Source organism: Chrysochloris asiatica, unplaced genomic scaffold (genome assembly GCF_000296735.1).
Source record: "Chrysochloris asiatica unplaced genomic scaffold, ChrAsi1.0 scaffold00149, whole genome shotgun sequence".
In the NCBI taxonomy this organism is placed as follows: Eukaryota; Metazoa; Chordata; class Mammalia; order Afrosoricida; family Chrysochloridae; genus Chrysochloris; species Chrysochloris asiatica.
Window position 1 is genome coordinate 6,684,711 of NW_006408667.1, and position 20,478 is coordinate 6,705,188.

At 38.4% G+C, this 20,478-nt stretch overlaps 1 pseudogene; it reads left to right on the forward strand.

The window, feature by feature from the left end:
- The first annotated feature begins 18,613 nt into the window (after nucleotides 1–18,613).
- Nucleotides 18,614–19,591, forward strand: LOC102825410 (annotated as a pseudogene).
- Nucleotides 19,592–20,478: the final 887 nt, after the last annotated feature.

Below are 20,478 nucleotides of genomic sequence, written 5' to 3' on the forward strand. Positions count from 1 at the left end.
CTCGGGCAGGTGGTTTGGGCCTCGTGGGGCCTGGGTGTCAGCAGCTGGGCTTCAGGCAGATTGGGCCTCGGGCAGGATGGTTGGGTGGGTTGGGCCTTGGCAACTGGGCCGCGGGTGGGTGATTTGGGCCTTGGTTGGGCCTGGCAGCGGGCGGGTGTGCCTTGGCCACAGTGGTGGGTGGAAGATTTGGGCCTTGGTTGGGCCTGGGCCTCTGTGGCCAGACTGTGGGCAGGTGATTTGGGCCTCGGTTGGGCCTGGTGGTGGGCCACCTTGGCCCCGGTGGCGGGTGGGCAATTTGGGCCTTGGTTGGGCCTGGGCCTCTGCAGCTGGGCTGTTGGCAGGTTGGGCCTCAAGGAGGGCCTTGGCCTGGCCTCAGTGGGTGTGTCTGGGCCTTGGAAGGTCCTTGGCCTCAGTGGGCGGGCCTGTGCCTGGGGCTGGCCTGGGCCTTGGGCAGGCCTGAGCCTCAGAGGCTGGACAGAGGGCTGGCCTAGGCCAAGGCAGTAGAGGGCGTGGGGTAGTGGCTGCAGGCAGGTGGTGTCTGTGTCTGATGACATCAAAAATGCCTCTCTGTCTCTCTGTACCATGGGTACCCTGAATTGCCTAATATCCATGCTGATATCGCTTACTATGGCAAGGAGACCCCTTTGGGAAGGGCTATGTCAACTCCTGTGGCTTTGTTCGACTTTGTCCCTTTATGCTTCCTCTCCTCTGAAAGCGCCACTTTCTGAACGGGCTTGCTCCAGCCCACATTCTAAGCTCTGCAGGGGGCGGAGGCAGTCGCCTGAGCGGGACCCGAGGGCAGGCGGGCGGAAGCTCAAATGCCTGTAATTCCTCAGCAATTTGATCTTTGAAAAAAGCAAATTCAGAATGTTGAAACATAAGGTCTTATGTTTGCTCAAAGGCTGTCTGTCTGCTAGACAGAGGTTTCCTTTGTGCGATACCACCCCTTTTTCCCTGGAGCCTATCCTACCTGTGCTTCCTGGTCAGGGAATCACCGGAAGTCTGCACATTTCTTTTAATATTTAATTTTGTGTTCCTGAGCTGACCTTTGAAATTTTCTCTTGCCTTCTCATGTCTGCTATTTGCTTTAGTAACTCAATGCTGAAGAGCATGTTTCAGAATCTCTTCTGACATCCATTTTTTTTTTTTTTTTTTTCCTTCTTTCTTGTTGACCTTTTGCTTTCTTCCTGTATGTCATCTTTTAACTCTTCTGGTATTCAGTCTTTAGTGTCTACTGCATCAAATCTGTTCTTCAGATGGTCTCTAAATTCTGGTGGAATATTTTTATAGTCATATTTTGGTTCTTGTGAACTTGTTTTAATTTTCTTTAACTTCAGCCTGACCTTACATATAAGCAATTGATGGTCTGTTCCATGGTGTTCCCCTGACCTTGTTTTGGCTGGTGATATAGAGATTTTTCTACGTCTTTCCACAATTTGTAGTCAAATTGATTTCTGTATATTCTATCTGGTGAAGTTCATTTATCTTTTATGTTGTTTAAAAAAAAAAAAATGCAAGGAACCTGTCATTGGTCTTGCAAATTTATATCATGTGATTTTTGATAAAGGAAATGATTGCAAATTGCCACAACTTAATGAACTTTATCTACACTTATGGGTGTAGTAACTCAACTGAGAAGGAAGGAATTTTCATATCAAGTATCAATCCTATCCTTTCTGTATACAGGGTAGATAGGGATGGACAACATAGACATTGACTATCTAAAATGAAGGACAATGAAGGTATGGAAAGAGAGGGACTGGGTGCTGGCGGCCAGGAGTCAGGCTTGCATAAGGTGCCCTTTGGTTGTTTATATTATTATATATTCCTGAGTGATTCTTTATACATTTATCCCCAAAACAGAGGGAATGGAAGTTGAATGATTGTCATACTGTTGAATGATGATGCACGGAAGATCAATAAAATGATGGTGTAAAGTCAATGTTCTCCCATGTAAATGATCACTCAGTTCACAATAAAAAATAAATTAAAAAAAAAAAAAAAACCAATAACAACAAACAAATGATTGCAACAGTATATTGATAAAGAAATGCCAGAGGTTCAAGCCAGATTCAGAAGTGAAAGTGGAAACCGGGGAGAGGAGGATGATGTACACAAAAACAAAAAATAATTTAAACAGCCAAAGGGCACATTCTGCAATTCTGCCTCCTGGCTACTAGCACCCATTTTTTGGCACCATGTCTGACATTATTTTGATGCTTTTCATCATGCTTCAATATTCAATATTCTGTTCATAAAATTTTCAGTGACTAAGTATTTAGAAGTAGTCCACCTCTCCTTCTTCCTAGTCTGCCTTCATCTGTAAGTTTAGCTGAAACTTGTCCACTGTGGGTAACACTAATGGTATATAAAATGCCAGTGGTATACCTCCAGAATCATAGCAACACACAAGTAGCTACAGTATGACAAACTGACAAATGAGTGGTGGACACATAATCTGTGGGGACACAATTTAATTCATGACAATCACTGAAATTATTTGGGAAAATCCTGGTAACAATAGGCAATTTTAGGTAAGGGGAATTGGTGCTGATCTTTGTAGAACTTTTTCAAATTTTTGGAAAGTTGTTGTTAAATGACATGGGATTAATTCCGACCCATACTGAACCTTCACAGGGTTTCTGAGGAGGAACTGGTAAGCTTGACCTTCCAACTTTGCAGTTCAAACCAACTTTGCAGTCCAGCTCATTAACCCACAACATCACACCAGGAAAGTTAGTACTATTATAAATGTATAATCTATTCAATAATTAATGAATAAACTGTGAAATTATTTTCACCAGTACCATCATTCCTTAAATATATATATATATGTTATTGGAGAAGCAAATATCTAATGAATGCTTACTATATACTATCAAATTGCTTTCTAAGCATTAGTTTTTTCTATTTAATATTGGTAGAACTATTATTGTCCTTAGAAGTCCTGGTGTGGCACAGTAGTGAAAACCAGTGGACTATAAGATTGTATAGAACCACAAGGTCAGCAGTTCAAACTCACCAACCACTCCTTGGAAACCCTATACAGGGTTACTATGAGTTGGAATTGACTCTACAGTATTTAACAGTAACATTAGTGTCCTCATGTTACAGTTGATAATACTGAAGATCGAAAGATATACAATTGTCCAAATCTGCACAGATTACAGATCATTTAGTCATGATTTGACTTAGGGAAATTTTATATCACAATTTTCACGACCACATGATAATAACACTGTGTAATGAAGAAGTTTGAAATGTTAGAATAAATGATACCATTTTAAATAAAATATTTATCATGATATAAATTAAGTGCATTATCTTTGTTTCACATTTGCATGTACAATAAAATTGGTTCACAAATTAGATTTTAATAAATTCTGATGGAGTCTAATCTGAAGTTAGACAGATACTAGTATCTCCTATAACTCTTCCCATAGGGAGATACCACATATCTGCCTGACTACAATTTTAGTTATAATAAACTTTCCTGAAGATGATTTCTTTGTCCTCTGAAGCCACAGTGAAGAGTCTGACTGATCCCTCTTCCATTTGACAGCTTTTCAAACATTGGAAATATTTCTCTTTTGTATTAAATTTCCTAAGATTCTCTGTTTTTCATACAGTAGTATATCAAGTTCCTTATCAAATAAACAGGAAATTCTCCCGTGAGAATACTCTAGTTTGCTAATGTTTTCCATAGGCTATTTTACAAGGAAAGATTGACCAGCATGGTAGACACTGATTATAACTTCTACTTGCTGAGTACCATTGTGTGGCAGGAGAATCATCCTGCTAGCTTGTATTAAGCAGGAAAGCATATTTAATCCTTTTTGCATTTTCATGTTTCACCTTTCTTTTTTCCACATTTACAGCCAATAAGTTTCCACACCATCTTCAAAGAGAGACAGCAACTGAGTGATAGAAAGATTGGCACAAGTGTTTTAATAGTATTCTGTTATGAATTCAATTGTGTCCCATGACAGAATATGTATTGAAATCCTGTCCTCTGTACCTGTGGATGGAATACTTACCTGGAAGTAAGGTTTTATCTTTGTTTATGTAAATGAGATCATACCAGACACAGATACGCATATGGAAAAGACAAATCCCAAGAATTCTAAGGAAAAATAAGGAATGCCAAAGGACTCCAAGGAACTCAGGATTGCCAATAAGAAAGGGCCTTGCCCCAGAGCAGATCCTTTGATTTGGAGTTATAGTCTTTTTTCAACAATGAGAAAATACATTTCTGTTCCTGAATGCCTCCTATTTGTGGTACTTTTTCTATTGTCACAACAGCACTAGTTAAATAAGATATATACTTATCATGTTTACTTTTTTGTTTGTTTTTTAATCAGCTCGTTAAAGAAGAAGCTGAAAGCAGGAAGTGTGGAGAAAGTGGGAAAGTAAAAAAATAATGAAATAAATGAAAAATAGAGATGCAAAACATAAAAATAAAACCAGTATCATTTAGGATGGTCCCTTTCATCAAACTAGATAACTACTGAAGCTGCAAAAAATTTTCACTAAATATCTGAAATGTTTTATTATACCATTTATTTATATCATTAATGATACCATTTTGTTCATACAATTAATAAAATAGCATCACTACGCTAGATAAATAGCTAATATATATTGAAATTTTATACAAGACTTCATTATAAGGGCCTTTGATGAAATAAATTCTTTTTTTATTTCACAGCAATCTATGGTGACAAATTTTAGAGATGAGGAAACTGAGGCCTATAGGGGTAAAAGTCATAGAGAAAACATTAAGTAGAGTTGGTCTTTAAAGTCACGTTTAATTTCAGAACAAATCATATTTGTTGTTGTGAAGTGCCGTCGAGTCGGTTCAGACCCATAGCGACCCTGTATAGGGTTTCCAAGGAGCAGATACTTTTTAATTGTTCAGCCATTGTAAAGAGCTGTTTGCTAGATTTTCTCAAGTAAGCAGGTTAAAATACTGAAATTCAGGAATGTGTAGAATCAGGCACAGCTATAAGACCAGAGAATTGTTGGTTTATAAGCAGACAGATCTGGTATGGCACTGTGACTTAATGCAGTGGACTGCAAAGTCATTTGAACCATAAGGTCAGTGGTTCAAGCTCACCAGCTGCTTCTTGGAACCAATTTCATGGCACTTAACAGCAACAACAAAGCAGACATGAAGTCAGTCATATAAAGGAAACAGTAGGTTTACAGTTAAGAAACTTTGAAATCACATAGATTCAAATTGAACTCTAACACTACCACTTAATAGAGGTGAGAACATGGGAAGCCCCAGTTTTCACATCTACAAAATGCATGTAATGATATCTCCTTCAAAGGACTCTTACATAGAACAAATGTGACAATAAATGCAATCACTTCACAGTACCGGGCACATTGTATGCACTTAATAAATGATGTCTATTATATTATTATTATAGTCAAGTTTGAATCATGACACTGGAGGAAGCTTATGACTGGTAATTCAATTTTCTCACCCAGTGAAGTTGCTCATGTCCTTAACCTCCAGTAGTTCCTAAATCAGGAATCTGTGCTCAATAATTAATCATACATTATATTTTATTGCATTAGCTAACGTTGCTTTCCATTTTTAGCTGTTTCATAACTTCATGGGAAATTTGTCATTTTTTCATTAAATGAAAGAAAATGTAAAATAAGAAATCTAGAGAAAAATCTTTCCTTCCATTTCTAAAAATTAATGGGTACTTTTCCTTCTTTGGTAGAACATTTATCTTTTATGATAAGGTCTATCAAAATATCTTTAACAATGGTAACTTCTATGGTCAAATATAGTCTTGAATGAAAATTCAATACAATATGTACCTGAAAGTCACAGTAGTTTTATCTATGCAGAATCATTACATGTGGAAAAGAAATAATTTGGCTAAAATTTGGTTATTATTTTATTACTTACTTAGGTGCTAGGACTAGCTGAATTTTTAAAAGAATGTCTGCATTGTTGTTTATAATTGACATTGTTGTTGTTAAGTGCCGTTGAGTCGGTTCCGACCCATAGCGACCCTGTACAGGGTTTCCGAGGGTGTAAATCTTTACGGGAGTAGAAAGCCTCATCTTTCTCCCGCAGAGCGGCTGGTAGTTTCGAACCGCTGACCTTAAGGTTCGCAGCCCAATCCGTAACCACTACGCTACCAGAGCTCCTTTTATTAGGCATAATCTTCAGGATCTTGGCTAATCTCTAAGGACTTAGATTCTCCTAAGGAAAGTACCTCCTGGCACTAATGAAGGACTCTCCTAGAAACAATTAATAATCAGTTTCTCCTCTCTTTAAACAAAGATTGATGAAATCATGTTTAACGTTTTAAATGTTAGAACACAACATTGTACCAGGGGAGATTATATGACTGATTTAAAAAACTGAAACAAAAAGCAATAGAGTCTATTCCAAGTGGTGTAGAGCATAAATTGATTTTATATGGTTTTCAAAGACGAAAACCTTGCTTCTGATACAAATCTGGGTGGGTTTGAACTGCCAAACTTTTAGTTAGTGTTTCAGCACTTAACCATTTGTGCCATCCAGGGTATCTATATTACTGGTTGTCGATGTTATTAGTTGAAGTGGAGTCAATTCCAATGCTTGGTGACCCCATGTGTACAGAAGGAGTCCTGGTGTGGTGCTGTGGGTTAAGGCGCTGGACTGCAAAGTCGTTGGAATCACAAGGTCGGCAGTTCAAGCTCATCAGCAGCTCCTCGGAAACCCAGTACAGGGTCACTGTAGGTTGGAACTGATTCAATGGCACTTAACAACAGCAATAATATCAGTTTTTCTGGAGTCCTAGTGTGATGCTATAGGATAAGCACTGGACTGCTAACCACAAGGTCAATGGTTTAATCCCACCAGCCATTCCTCAGAAATCCTATAGAGGGTTCCTAGTAGTAGTCGGAACATATTGGTCAGCACTTAACAACTGCATGGACTTTTCAAAGTTGCAACCTTTTGGGAATAGATTGCCAAGCCTTACTTGGAAGCTTCTGTGGGTAGGTTTGAACTGCCAACCTTTTGGCTAGTAGCCTAGCACATAACCATTTCTACCACCCACATATGGAACATACATAAGATCCTGTGACTTTTCTTCATTAAACTGGATTGTCTTCTCACCAAATTTGAAATATGATTCATATGACTTACTAAACTTTCCAGACTTTGTCAGTCAGTCCTATTTTGGTGACTTGAATGTTGCTATGCTATGATGCTAAGAAAACCTTATGAATAGCAGAGAATCATCGTCAGGTATAGTGCCAGAAAATGAGCCCCTCAGGTTGGAAAACACTCAAACTGCGACTGAAGAAGAGCTGCCTCCTCAAAGTAGATTTGACCATGATGACGCGAATAAAGTAAAGCCCATGAGAGAAAAGTCCCTGGGACCTTCATTTGCTGATGGGGCACAACTCAAAATGAAGAGAAAAAGCTGTAAACATCCATTAAAAATCGGAACATGGAATGTGCGAAGTATGAACATGGGAAAATTGGAAGTTGTCAAAAATGAAGTGGAATGCATAAACATCGATATAATGGACTGGTATTAGTCATTTTGAATCTGGTGACCACATGGTTTACTGTGCTGGAAATGACAAGTTGAAGAGGAATGGTGTTGCATTCATTGTCAAAAAGAACATATCCAAATCAGTCATGAGGTACAACACTGTCTGTGATAGGATAATATCCATGCACCTCCAGGGAAGACCAGTTAATACCACTATTTTGCAAATTTATGCACCAACCACTAAAGCCAGTGAGGATGAAATAAAAGAATTCTACCAACTTCTTCAATCTGAAATTGATGAAACATACAATCAAGACTTGTTGATCATCACTGGTGATTGGAATGCAAAAGTTGGGAGAAAAGAGGAAGGATCAGAAGTTAGGAAATACGGCCTTGATGATAGAAATAATGCTGGAGAATGCATGATAGAATTCTGCAAAACCAATGATTTGTTCATTTCAAATACCTTCTCTAGGCAGCATAAGAGATACACATGGACCTCGCCAGATGGAATACATAGAAATTAAATTGAGTACATCTGTGGAAAGAGATGATGGAAAAGCTCCACATCATCAGTCAAAACAAGGCCATGGCAGACTGTGGAACATACTATCAATTATTCCTATGCAAACTCAAACTGAAGCTGAGGAAAATGAAAACAAGTGTATGAGAGCCAAAATATGACCTTGAATATATCCCACCTGAATTTAGAGATCTTCTGAAGAACAGATTTGAAACATTAAACACTAAAGACTGAAGACCAGAAGAGTTGTGAGATGACATAAAGAACATCATACATGAAGAAAGAAAAAAGTCATTAAGAAGACAAGAAAGAAAGAAAAGGTCAAAATGGATGTCAGAAGAGACACTGAAACTTGCTCTCCAGTGTAGAGATGCTAAAGCAAATGGAAGAAATGAGGAGGTCCAAGAGCTGAACAGAAAATTTCAAACATTAGCTCGAGAAGATAAAGGCAAATATTACAAAAAATGTGCAAGGATCTGGAATCAGAAAACCAAAAAGGAAGAACACACTCAGCATTTCTCAAGCTAGGGGAACTAAAGAAAAAATTCAAGTCTCGACCTTCATTATTGAAAGATTCTCTGGGCAAAATTATTGAATGATGCAGAAAACATCAAGAGAAGATGGAAGGAATACACAGAGTCACTGTACCAAAAGGAAATGTTTAATATTCAACCATTTCAAGAAGTAGCATATGATCAAGAGCCAAAGATACTTACGGAGGAAGTCCAAGGTGCATTGAAGGAATTGGCAAAGAACAAGGCGCTGGGAATTGATGGGAAAAATCTGAAATCTTTCAAGAAAATGAGACGGCACAGGAGGCACTAACTCATCTCTGCCCAAAAAATGGGAGGACGACTACCTGGCTGACTGATTGGAAAAGATCTGTATTTGTGCCCATCCCAAAGAGAGGTGACCCAACGGAATGTGGAAATCATCAGACAATCTCTTTGATATCCCATACAAGTAAAGTTTTGCTAAAGGTAAAGCAGAAATGGCTGAAAGCATACATTGACAGAGAACTTCCAGAAGTTCAAGTCAAATTCAGAAGAGACCATGGAATGAGGGATATCGTTGCTGATGTCCGATGGATCTTGGCTGAAATCAGAGAATAACAGAAAGATGTTTACCTGTGTTTTATGTACTATGCAAAGGCTTTCAATTGTGTTGATCATGACAGGCTATCGACAACATTGCAAAGTATGAGTATTCCAGAACATTTAATTGTGCTCATGAGGAATCTGTACAAGGACCAAGAGGTAGTTTTTCGCACAGAACATGGGAACACTGAATGGCTTAAAATTTTAAAAAGTTGTGCCACAAGGTTGTATTTTTTCACCATACTTATTCAACCTGTATGTCTAACATTTCAAATAGTAACAGATGTCAACATAGCTTTCAAAATCACATAGATGAGACAGAAAGAGTTGGAAATTTACTTAAAAAAAATAGCCACAAAACTCCTATGGACCAGTAACAGAATATTGTTCAGTACAGCACTGAAAATGAGTTCCCTAAATTGGAAGGCACTCAAACTACAAAGTGACTGTGACAGTGGACTCCATCACACTGACGAGAGTAAAGATGATACAGGACAGAGCAATGTGTTGTACATAATGTCACCATAAGTGGCTCCCACAGTAAAACAACTAACAACAAGCAAAGGAGGGGGGAAAAAACCCCAGAAACCCATGGTCCCACTGCTATCAAGTCAATTCTACATCATGGAGCTTTACATACTAAAGAATAGATCTGAACTCCCCAGAGCCATAGGGCAGGTTCAAACCACCAATCTTTCAGTTAGTAGTCAAGTGTAAACCAATTTTGTCACTCAGAGAACCCCATCACCAAACTCTTTAAGACCATATCTCTGATTCAATCACTTAAGCATCCTCTCCTGACACACCACCTCCACACACATTAGGTTTATTTGAGGACTGTGAATTTGCCTACATTTCTGCCTTTGCTGTAGCTCTGCCTAAAACCCCCTCTTCAAGTGTTTTTACTTGAATGGCACTTCTTGTCATTCAAATTTCAACTCAAAAGTCTCCTCAGATATCCCTACCTTGACCATCTTATCTAAACTTAATCCTCCACCCCAGTCATTACCTGGAAGTGATTCTGTTTGGTTTAACTCATGGAGATCACTATCTGATATTATCCTATTTATTTTGCTGTTTATGACTTGTCTTTTATACTCAAGATAGTGGTAAACATGTCTGCATTAGTCACTCCTGAATTTTCAGGGCCTAGAGGAATACCTGCCACATAACAGGTCCTCAATAAGTATTTGAATAAATTGTGAGGGATTTAAATATTTTTTTCTTCATTTTTGTCTTCCATGTATTCAAATGTAAACCAGCATGTAAGATAAAAACAACTGCTCTGGAATTAGGCTACTTTGGTTTCTAAACCCCAGTTAGCCACTTGCTGACTCTGCAGCTTTGGGTTACTCACTTCTCAGCTCTTTATTATTTTCATCTGTCTGACAGTACTTATATTGTAAGGCTATTGAAAGGATTACATGCAGTACTAAATGTAAAGTATTTAATACAGTAAGTGACCAATAAATAGTAGCTTGTTATTTTAAATGTTTCTGAATAAACAAATTTAAAGTAGACATTTTGAGATTCTCTTGATTAATGTGCATATTTCTTCCCATCATCAATTCATATTAGCTTCATCATAGGGCCAGTAAGGAGACATTGGTGGATCAGTGGTAGAACTCTCAACATTCATGAGGAGACCCAGCAAATGATTCCTGGAAATGCACCTCATGAACAGCCACCACCAGTGCATCAGTGGAGTCTTGCATTTTGTTATGATGCTGAACAGGATTCAGTAGAGCTTCCAGACTTGGGTGATCAGGAAAAAAGATCTGATGATCTACTTCTGAAAGTTAACCAACGAAAATCCTGTGAATCAAAATAGTCTAATCTGCAACTGACCTTAAGGATGGAAAAGAACTAAGTAGCATTTTGATCTATTTATTGTATATGGGGTCCCTGTAATTAAGGATTGACTTCATGGCAACTAACCACAAACTTTTTTAATTTGTTGTTGTTACGTACCGTGGAGCTGATTCCTACTCATAGTGACCCTGCACAGGGTTTCTGAGGCTGTAATTCTTTACTAGAGAAGAATGCCTCATCTTTCTTCCCTGAAACATCTGGTAGTTTCGAACTGCCAACCTTGAGGTTAGCAGCCCAATTTGTAACCACTATGCTATCAGAGCCCTATCATATTCTAGAGCTACTGTCAATGCCATGGATGTAATTATTATTTTTCTATACCGACAATTCAAAGACAAAATGTGTGAATTTACCTATAGAATGACTTTATGCTAAGAATTAGAAATACATAGAATGGCAAACAAATATTAAACATTTGAAAAATTAATTAGGTACATCCAAAGTTACATGACAGAGTGCTGGTATGGAGCTGTATAATGGCCACACTGCAAAGCCGTTTGAACTGCAAGGTCGGCAGTCCAAGGTCAGCAGCTACTCCTCAGAAACTCTATAAAGGGTTGCTATGGGTCAGAGCCGAATTGAGGACACTTCACAACAAAAGCAAGTTACATGAAGGAGTCCTGGTAGCATAGTGGGTTATGAGCTGAGCTGATAAGCACAAGGTTAGCAGTTTGAGTCTACCAACCACTCTGTGGGAGAAAGATGAGACTTTCAGCAACTGTTAAGATTTCCAGCCTCAAAAAACCTACACAGGGTTGCATGAGTCAGAACTGACTCAATGGCTTACCATTGCCACCACCAAGTTATATGAAGAAAATATACAGTGTGTTCAATAATGCATTTCAACCAGAACTAATCCTGATGTGACTCTGTAGGATAAGCACTGGACTGCCAAACAAAAGTTTGGTGGTTCAAACCCACCAGAAATTCCTTTGAAGCCAATACATAGGATTGTTGTGAGTCAGGACTGACTCAAGAGCACTTGACAATAAAAACAATTTAGATTTGGATGTGGGAATGGTAAGGGAAGATATGCTGGAAGAAATTATATTTATTATTTATAGTTAGCAGTCCAGAGTTTATCCTACGGTACATACTAGACAATCATAGCCATTATTAATTTCAGTAAGATAGGCATGGGAAGCAATACCATTAAGTTTTAAATCAAGTCTAAAATGTGTATTTTGATTGGTATTCTTTCTTAGATAAAAAATACAGTTGAATCTGAAACCTATTTCTTTCCAATTTACACACAAATAAATTGTCACCACTGTTACATAAATAGAATGCATACTTTCCAACATTAATAAATAGAATGACAGTTCATTTCAACAAACATATATTCAACATAGTCTATATGTCAACCACTGTGATATGAAGTGGCAGTACAGAGATCAAAAGACATGCTGCTACTTAACAATACAGCAGACATACCTCCATCCTGGATTTGCAATGGTTTATTATCTTAAAGAAAAATGGATTTTAAGAAACTGCTACCTAACTATTGTAACAGAAGCATTTATATAGAAATTGTGCTAAAAATAATAGTGGCATCTCATGTGTGTTCTTCAACATTTACATGAATAAAACCAAAGTCATGCAGATACTTAGATCAAATGTGCAGAGATCTGGAATCAGAAAACCAAAAAGGAAGAACACGCTCAGGATTTCTCAAGCTGGAACACTGAAGAAAAAATTCAAGCCTTGACTTTCATTATTGAAAGATTCTCTGGGCAAATTATTGAATGATGCAGAAAGCATCAAGAGAAGATAGAAGGAATACACAGAGTCACTGTACCAAAAGGAAATGTTTAATGTTCAATCATTTCAAGAGGTAGCATATGATCAAGAGCCAATGATACTGAAGGAGGAAGTCCAAGGTGCATTGAAGGAATTGGCAAGGAACAAGGCACCAGGAATTGATAGAATAAAACTTGAAATCTTGCAAGAAAGTGAGGTGGCACAGGAGGCACTCACTCATCTCTGCCAAGGAATTTGGAAGAAAACTATCTGGCTGACTGATTAGAAGAGATCCATATTTGCACCCATTCCAAAGAAAGGTGACCGAACGTGATGCGGAAATCATCGGACAATCTCTTTGATTTCCCATGCAAGTAAAGTTTACTAAAGGTAATGTAGAAATGGCTACAATCATACGTTGACAGAGAACTTCCAAAGGTTCAAGCCAGATTCAGAAGAGGCCGTGGAACGAGGTCTAACATTGCTATGTCTGAAGGATCTTAGCTGAAAGCATAAAATATCAGAAAGATGTTTACCTGTGTTTTATTGATTACACAAAGGTTTTCGATTGTGTGGGTCATGACAAGCTATGGACAACATTGAGAAGTATGAGTATTCCAGAACACTTAATTGTACTCATGAGGAATCTGTACCTGGAGCAAGAAGCAGCTTTTCAAACAGAACTTGGGAACACTGAATAGTTTAAAATTAAGAAACGTTTGAGACAAGGTTGTATTCTTTCACCATACTTATTCAACCTGTATACTGAGCAAATAATCCAAGAAACTGGATTATATGAAGAAAAACATGGCATCAGGATTGGAGGAAGATTCATTAACAACCTGTGATATGCAGATGATACAACCTTGCTTACTGAAAGTGAAGAGGATTTAAAACATTTAATGATGAAGATCAAATACCAACTTTTGGTATGGATTATATCTCAATGTAAAGAAAACAAAAATCCTCACCACTGGACCAATAAGCAACATTCTTATCAATGGAGAAAACATTGAAGTTGTCAAGGACTTCATTCTTCTTGAATCAACTATCAACACTCATGGAAACAGCAGTCAAGAAATCAAACAATATACTGCATTAGGCAAATCTGCTGCGCAAGATCTTTTTAAAGTGTTGAAGAGCAAAAATGTCAGCTTGAGGACTAAGGTGCGCCTGACTTAAACCATGGTAGTTTCAATAATCTCATACGCATGCAAAAGCTGGACAGTGAATAAGGAAGATTGTAGAAGAATTGATGCTTTTGAGTTATGATGTTGGAGAAGGTTATTGAAAGTGCCATGGTCTGCCAAAAGAACCAATAGATCAGTTTTGGAAGAAGTGCAGCCAGAGTGCTCCTTGAAGGTCAAGATGGCCAAACTTTATCTCTCATACTTTGGACATATTTTTAGGAGGGACTAGTTACTGGAGAAAGGAGCTCTGGTAGCGTAGTGGTTACGAATCGGGCTGCGAACCTTAAGGTCAGCGGTTCGAAACTATCAGCCGCTCTGCGGGAGAAAGATGAGGCTTTCTACTCCCGTAAAGATTTATACCCTCGGAAACCCTGTACAGGGTCGCTATGGGTCGGAACCGACTCGACGGCACTTGACAACAACAACAAAGTTACTGGAGAAGTATTTCATGTTGGTAAGGTGGAGGGTCAGAGAAAAAGAGGAAGACCCCCAATGAGACGGATTGGCCAAGTGGAAGCATCAGTGGACTGAAGGATGGCAACAGTAGTGAGGTTGGCCCAGGATCAGGCAGTGTTTCGTTCTGCTGGGCCTAAGGTCGCTGTGAGTCGGTACAGACTCGATGGAACCTAAAAACAACAATCGAGATAAGAGTCCTGTTGTGTCTCTGTGGGTTAATGGGCCAGATGGCAACGCCATTTGAACTGCAAGGTTGGCGTTCAAGCTCACCAGCTACTCCTCAGAATGCCTATACAGTTTCGTTATGGATCAGTACCGTATCGGCGGATCTTGAGAACAACAACAATCAAGATGGATTGGCAAAGTAGCAGCATCAATGGGCTCAAGTGTGGCAACAATTGTGAGACTGGCCCAGGACCGGGCAGTGCTTCGTTCTGTTGTGCACAGCTTCGCTATGAGTCAGTACTGACTCTATGGCCCCTAACAACAACAACAACAGCAATTAATTTATAAGAATTGCCTGAACATATTTCCAGAAAAAAAATGCCTTTTTGGTCTTTTCAGCCCCCAATTCTTACTTGACAGATTATTGACATGATGTTGCTGTTGTTAAATGCTGTCAAGTTTGTTCCGACTCATAGCAACTCTGTATAGGGTTTCCATGGGTGGGTTTGAACTGATGTCTTTGTGGTTTGCAGTCCAGTGCTTATTGTCCAGTGCCACACCAGGACTCATTGACATAATAGGCTAACACAAAACTTTTCTTCTTTTGAGAGAATTGTTTTCTTGATCTATTTTGCTATGACCCACTTAGATCTAGAAATTACTTACTTCCTATCTGAGAAAAATAAAACAAAAATTATCAGCTCCTAAACTTCCACAAAACTTCACTCTCCCATATTTGGTATTTAATTCAATACAATTAGAAGATCATTTATCTAAAATTTATTTACATATCTATACATTGGATTTGGGAGGGCAATGACTCCATATTATAAGCTCTGAATTTGAACCACAAGACCACAATTAGAGGCCACCAGCCTCTCCATGGAAGAAAGATGAATCTTTCTATTACTGCAAAGATTTAAATCGTGGGAAACTCTATACAGTGTTGGTATGAGTTGGAACCAACTTGATAACACTTAACAACAACAACACACATTGAATTGGGGGTAGTGGTGATTTTCATATTCCATGTGGGAGGGACACTTGGGTTTGATTCTTGGCCAATGTGCCACACGCTCCTCTCTTTCACTGGAGGTTTCTGTGTCACTGTGATGCACAGCAAGCAGACAATGAAAGCCTAATGGATCACAACATTTGGGGCATTGTTTCATTTACTTGTCCATGAGTTGGCAGGCAGCTCAACTGCACCTCACAATAATATGTATTGGTAGCTTGCTGATTTTTGAGAAACCAAACTGAGTAAAACATAGCTTTCACTCAAATATTTCACAATTTAGTTGGGAAGAAAGAGAAGTAAATAGGCAGGCAAATTAAAACAAAACAAAACAAAAAACATTTGGAAGGCAGCTATCTGAAAAACTGATGGAAAGGGATTCATATTTGTGCCCATTCTAAAGAGACGTATCCCAACAGAATGCAGAAATCACCGGACATTATCATTAATATCACATACAAGTAAAATTTTGCTGAAAACAGCTGCAACAGTGTTTCCACAGGGAACTGTCACAGGTACAAGCTCGAGTGAGACGGGGACATGAGATAAGGGATATCATTACTAATGTCTATGAGAAATAGAATACCTATGTTTTATTGACTATGCAAAAGCTTTAGAAAAAGCTATGGATAACACTGCCAACAATGGGTACTCCAGAACACTTAATTGTGCTCACGAGAAACCTGCACATAGACCGAGATGCAGTGCTTCAAACTGAACAAGAGTATAATGAATGATTTAAAATCAGGAAAGTTGGATACTAGGACTGTATTCTTTCATAATACTTACTTAGTTTGTATGCTGAGCAAATAATCTGAAAAACAGGATTATATGAAAAGGAATGTGGCATCAGGATTGGAGGAAGACTGATTAACATCCTGCAATATGCAGATGATAAAACTGAAATCAAAGGAGTCTTAAAATACTTACTGATGAAGATCTAAGTCCATACCTTCCATATGGTAGGCAGATTTGATGCATTAGATACTAGTGACCAAAGACCAAACATGTTGTACAAAGACATATATAAAGGAAACAAAAAGAAAACCACAGGAAAAATAGAAAAGACCAAATTAGATGTCATAAGAACTCTGAAACTTGCTTTTGAATATAGAGCAGTTACAGCAAATGGAAAAAAATGATGACATGGAGTTAGAAAACCAGAAGGGAAGAACATGCTATTCAGTTCTCAAATTGAAAGAACTGAAGAAAAAATTCAAGTCTCGAGCTATAATATTGAAGGAGTTTATGGACAAAATAATTGAACAATGTGGGAAGCATCAAAAGAAAATGGAATATCCAGAGTCACTGTTCCAAAAAGAATTGTTGTTGTTGTTGTTAAGTGCCGTCGAGTCGGGTCCGACTCATAGCAACCTGTGTAGGGTTTTTGAGGAGCAGTTGGTGAGCTTGAACCATCGACCTTGCAGTTCAAATAAACTTTGCAGTCCAGCGCATTAGCCCACACTGCCACACCAGGATTCTAATAAATGTGGTGAATAATTTGTTGTTATTATTTTTAAGTGCTGTCAAGTCAGTTTTGAGTAATTGAGAACCTGTATAGGATTTCTGAGGAGCAGTTGGTGGGTTTGAACTGCCGACCTTGTAGTTCACAGTCCAGTGGTGACCCTACAGTGCCACACTACAATGCTTAATCATCTCAGCAGGTAGCCTAAGATGAAGAACTGATGTTATTGAAAGAAATACAAGTTGCACTGAAGGCATTAGTGAAAAACAGGACTCCAGTAATTGATGAAATACAAAAGAACATGTTTCAACAAACTGATGTAGCATTTGAAGCACTCACTCGATTATTCTGAAAAATTTTGGAGGGCAGCTACCTGACCAACCGATTGGAAGAGATCCATATTTGTGCCCATTCCAAAGAAAAGTGCAGAAATTATCAAACAATTTCATTAATATCACATGCAAATAAAATTTTGCTGAAGATAATGCTAAAGCACTTGTAGCCGTACATTGACAGACAGCTCCAGAAATTCAGTCCAGATTCCGAAGGGTATGTGGAATGAGGAATATTATTGCTGATACCAGATGGATCTTGTCTGAAAGCAGAGAATACCAGACAGATGTTTGTTGCTGTTGTTAACTGCTTATGACTCAGTTCTGACCCATAGCAATCCTGTATAAGCTTTCTGAAGAGCGGCTCATGTGTTTGAACTGTCAGCCTTGTGATTAGCATTAGCAGTCCAGTGCTTATCCTACAGTGCCACACTAGGACTTCAGAAAGAAAGATTTTTTTTGTTGTTGTTGTTAATGTCATTGAGTTGGTCCCAACTCATAGTAACCTTGAAAATGGTTTCTGAGTAACAACTGGTGAGTTTAAACCGACAACTCTGCAGTTCAAACTGCCCTTGCAGTCCAGTGCATTACCCAACAGTGTGTCTTTTTTAACTATGCAAAGGCATTTAACTGTGTGGATCATAGCAAGCTATGCATATCATTGAGAAGAATGGGAATTCCTGAACACTTAATTGTGCTCATGAGAAACCCGTCCATAGACCAAGAGATAGTCATTTGAATAGTACAAAGAGATACTGTGAGAATTAAAATCAGTAAAGGTATTTATCAGAGTTGCATCCTTTCACCATTCTTATTCAATTTGTATTCTGACCAAAATAATCTGAGAATCAGGACTATTTGAAGAGAATATGAGATCAGGAGTGGAGGAAGGCTCCTTCACACCTGTGATATGCAGAGGACACAATCTTGCTTGCTGAATTCAAAGAGGACTTCAGGACCTTGCTGATGAAGATGAAAGAACACTACCTTCCATATGGATTACAACTCAATATAGATAAAACAAAATGCATCACAACTTGACAAATAAACTATACCCTGTTAAATGAATAAAACATTGATGCTGTCAAGGATTTAATTTGATTTGGATCCACAATCAATGGAAGTAGCAGCCAGAAATAAATGGACTTATTCCATTGGGCAAATCTGCTGCAAAAGACTTCTTGAAAGAGTTAAAGAGCTCATCCCACTGCCAACCTGTCCCGCCACATAAATCAATGACCATGGAGCATCTGATTGCCACCAACCACATCTTCTCCCTGGACCTGTTCAATGACCTGAACAACAACAACTCTGTGGAAAATATCTTCTCACTTCAGCATTTCCTCAGCGATGGCAGTGATCTTTTTGGGGGCCCAGTGAGACATTGCAACACAGGTGTGTAAGTGCTTCATTTCTATGTGGTTGAGGAAGTTCATTCAAGATTTCAGAGTCTATCTATATTCTGAAAGTTGCTGACAAGTTATTTGGGGAGAAAACCTATGACTACCTTCCTACATTCTTGTTGTCACCTCTTAAAATGTATGGGGATAACTTGCCTTGTGTGAATTTCCAGCATTTGTTTTAGGAGGTGAGGAAGGAAATAAACCAGTGTGTCAAAGGTCAGACAGAAGAGAAAATTCCAGAATTGTTAACCCTCACAGAATTTCCTGCTGGTGAATGGCATCTAATTTAAAGGAAACTGCAAGGAGAAATTCATGAAAGAAGCCACAACCAATGCTGCACTTAGATTGAATTACAAAGACACAACAAGAGTAAAATTTATGTACCAGAAGAAGAAGTAGTCATATGGTTATATCAAGGAACTGAAGTGCTGTTTGTTAGAATTGTCCTTTGAAGATAAGGACCTCAGCATGGTCATCCTACTTCATGATGATATTAAAGATGATTCCATATGTCTGAGGAAAATTGAGGAACAACTGACTTTGGGAAATCTGAGTGTGTAGACCAAACCCGAGAAACTGGATCTAATTGAAATCTGTCAGTTTGCCCAGGTTCAAGATGAACGACAACTATGATCTTAACTCCCACCTAGCCAGCCTCAGTGTGCAGTATCTCTTTAATAGTGGCAAGGCTGATCTATCTGACTTGTCAGGAGCCAGAGATCTTTTTGTATAAAAATAGTCCATAAGTCCTTTGTGGTAATGAATGAGGTGGGCATAGAGCCAGCGGCCCTGGATCTTTTTTACTTGAGTTTTTAGTGGTAATAATTTTCATTTATTTTTATCAAAGTACTCTCCAGAAACTAATTTTTATTTTCCTTTGTAAGTTCAGCCCTTTTGACTGAACATTGGTATGTTTTTTATTTGTTTTTTTTTCTTTTTTATGTGGGAAAACTCCAATGATTGACTTTATGCTAGAATACACTGAACTAAAAAAATAAAGAAATAGAAAGGGATGAGTCCAATCCTTTTCTAATATCCATGAGTTGTTATTGTTAAGTGTCCTCAAGTTGGTTCTGATCCACAGTGAACCCGTATAGGATTTCCAAGGAGCAACTGGTGAGCTTGAACTGCCAACCTCATGGTTCAAACCAACTTTGCAGTCCAGCACACTAACCCACAGTGCCACCCAGAAGCCCAATATCCATGAGAAAACATGATTAATAATGATAATTTCTTCAATGGATGGAACCTTGGAAGTTATTTTAGAGATATCCTGACCCTAGATGGTAGGTTTAAAAACATATATTCATTTGAAATGTAGAAAAGTGCTCTAACTAACGGCCTGGGTTATGAAGACAAACGTTTTGCTTGGCCAATGTTTCTGTTTATTTTTCTATAGAAATAGTGTTCTACTATATCCCTCTAATCTTTTTAAATGATATTGTACTGTGTTTTCACAAAGGTTTACACAGCACTTTAAGTATCCATTCAACAATTTCTATAGAAGTTATCCAGTGACATTGGTTACATTCTTCACAACGTGTGCCATTCCTATTATTCTCAATATTTCCATATGGTTCATTTACACTCTCATCTTTGTTTTAAAGAAATTATTGACTTTGTGATTGTTGTTGTCCTTAGGTGCCACCGAGTTGGTACTGACTCATAGCAATCCTATTCACAACAGAAGGAAACACTGCCCC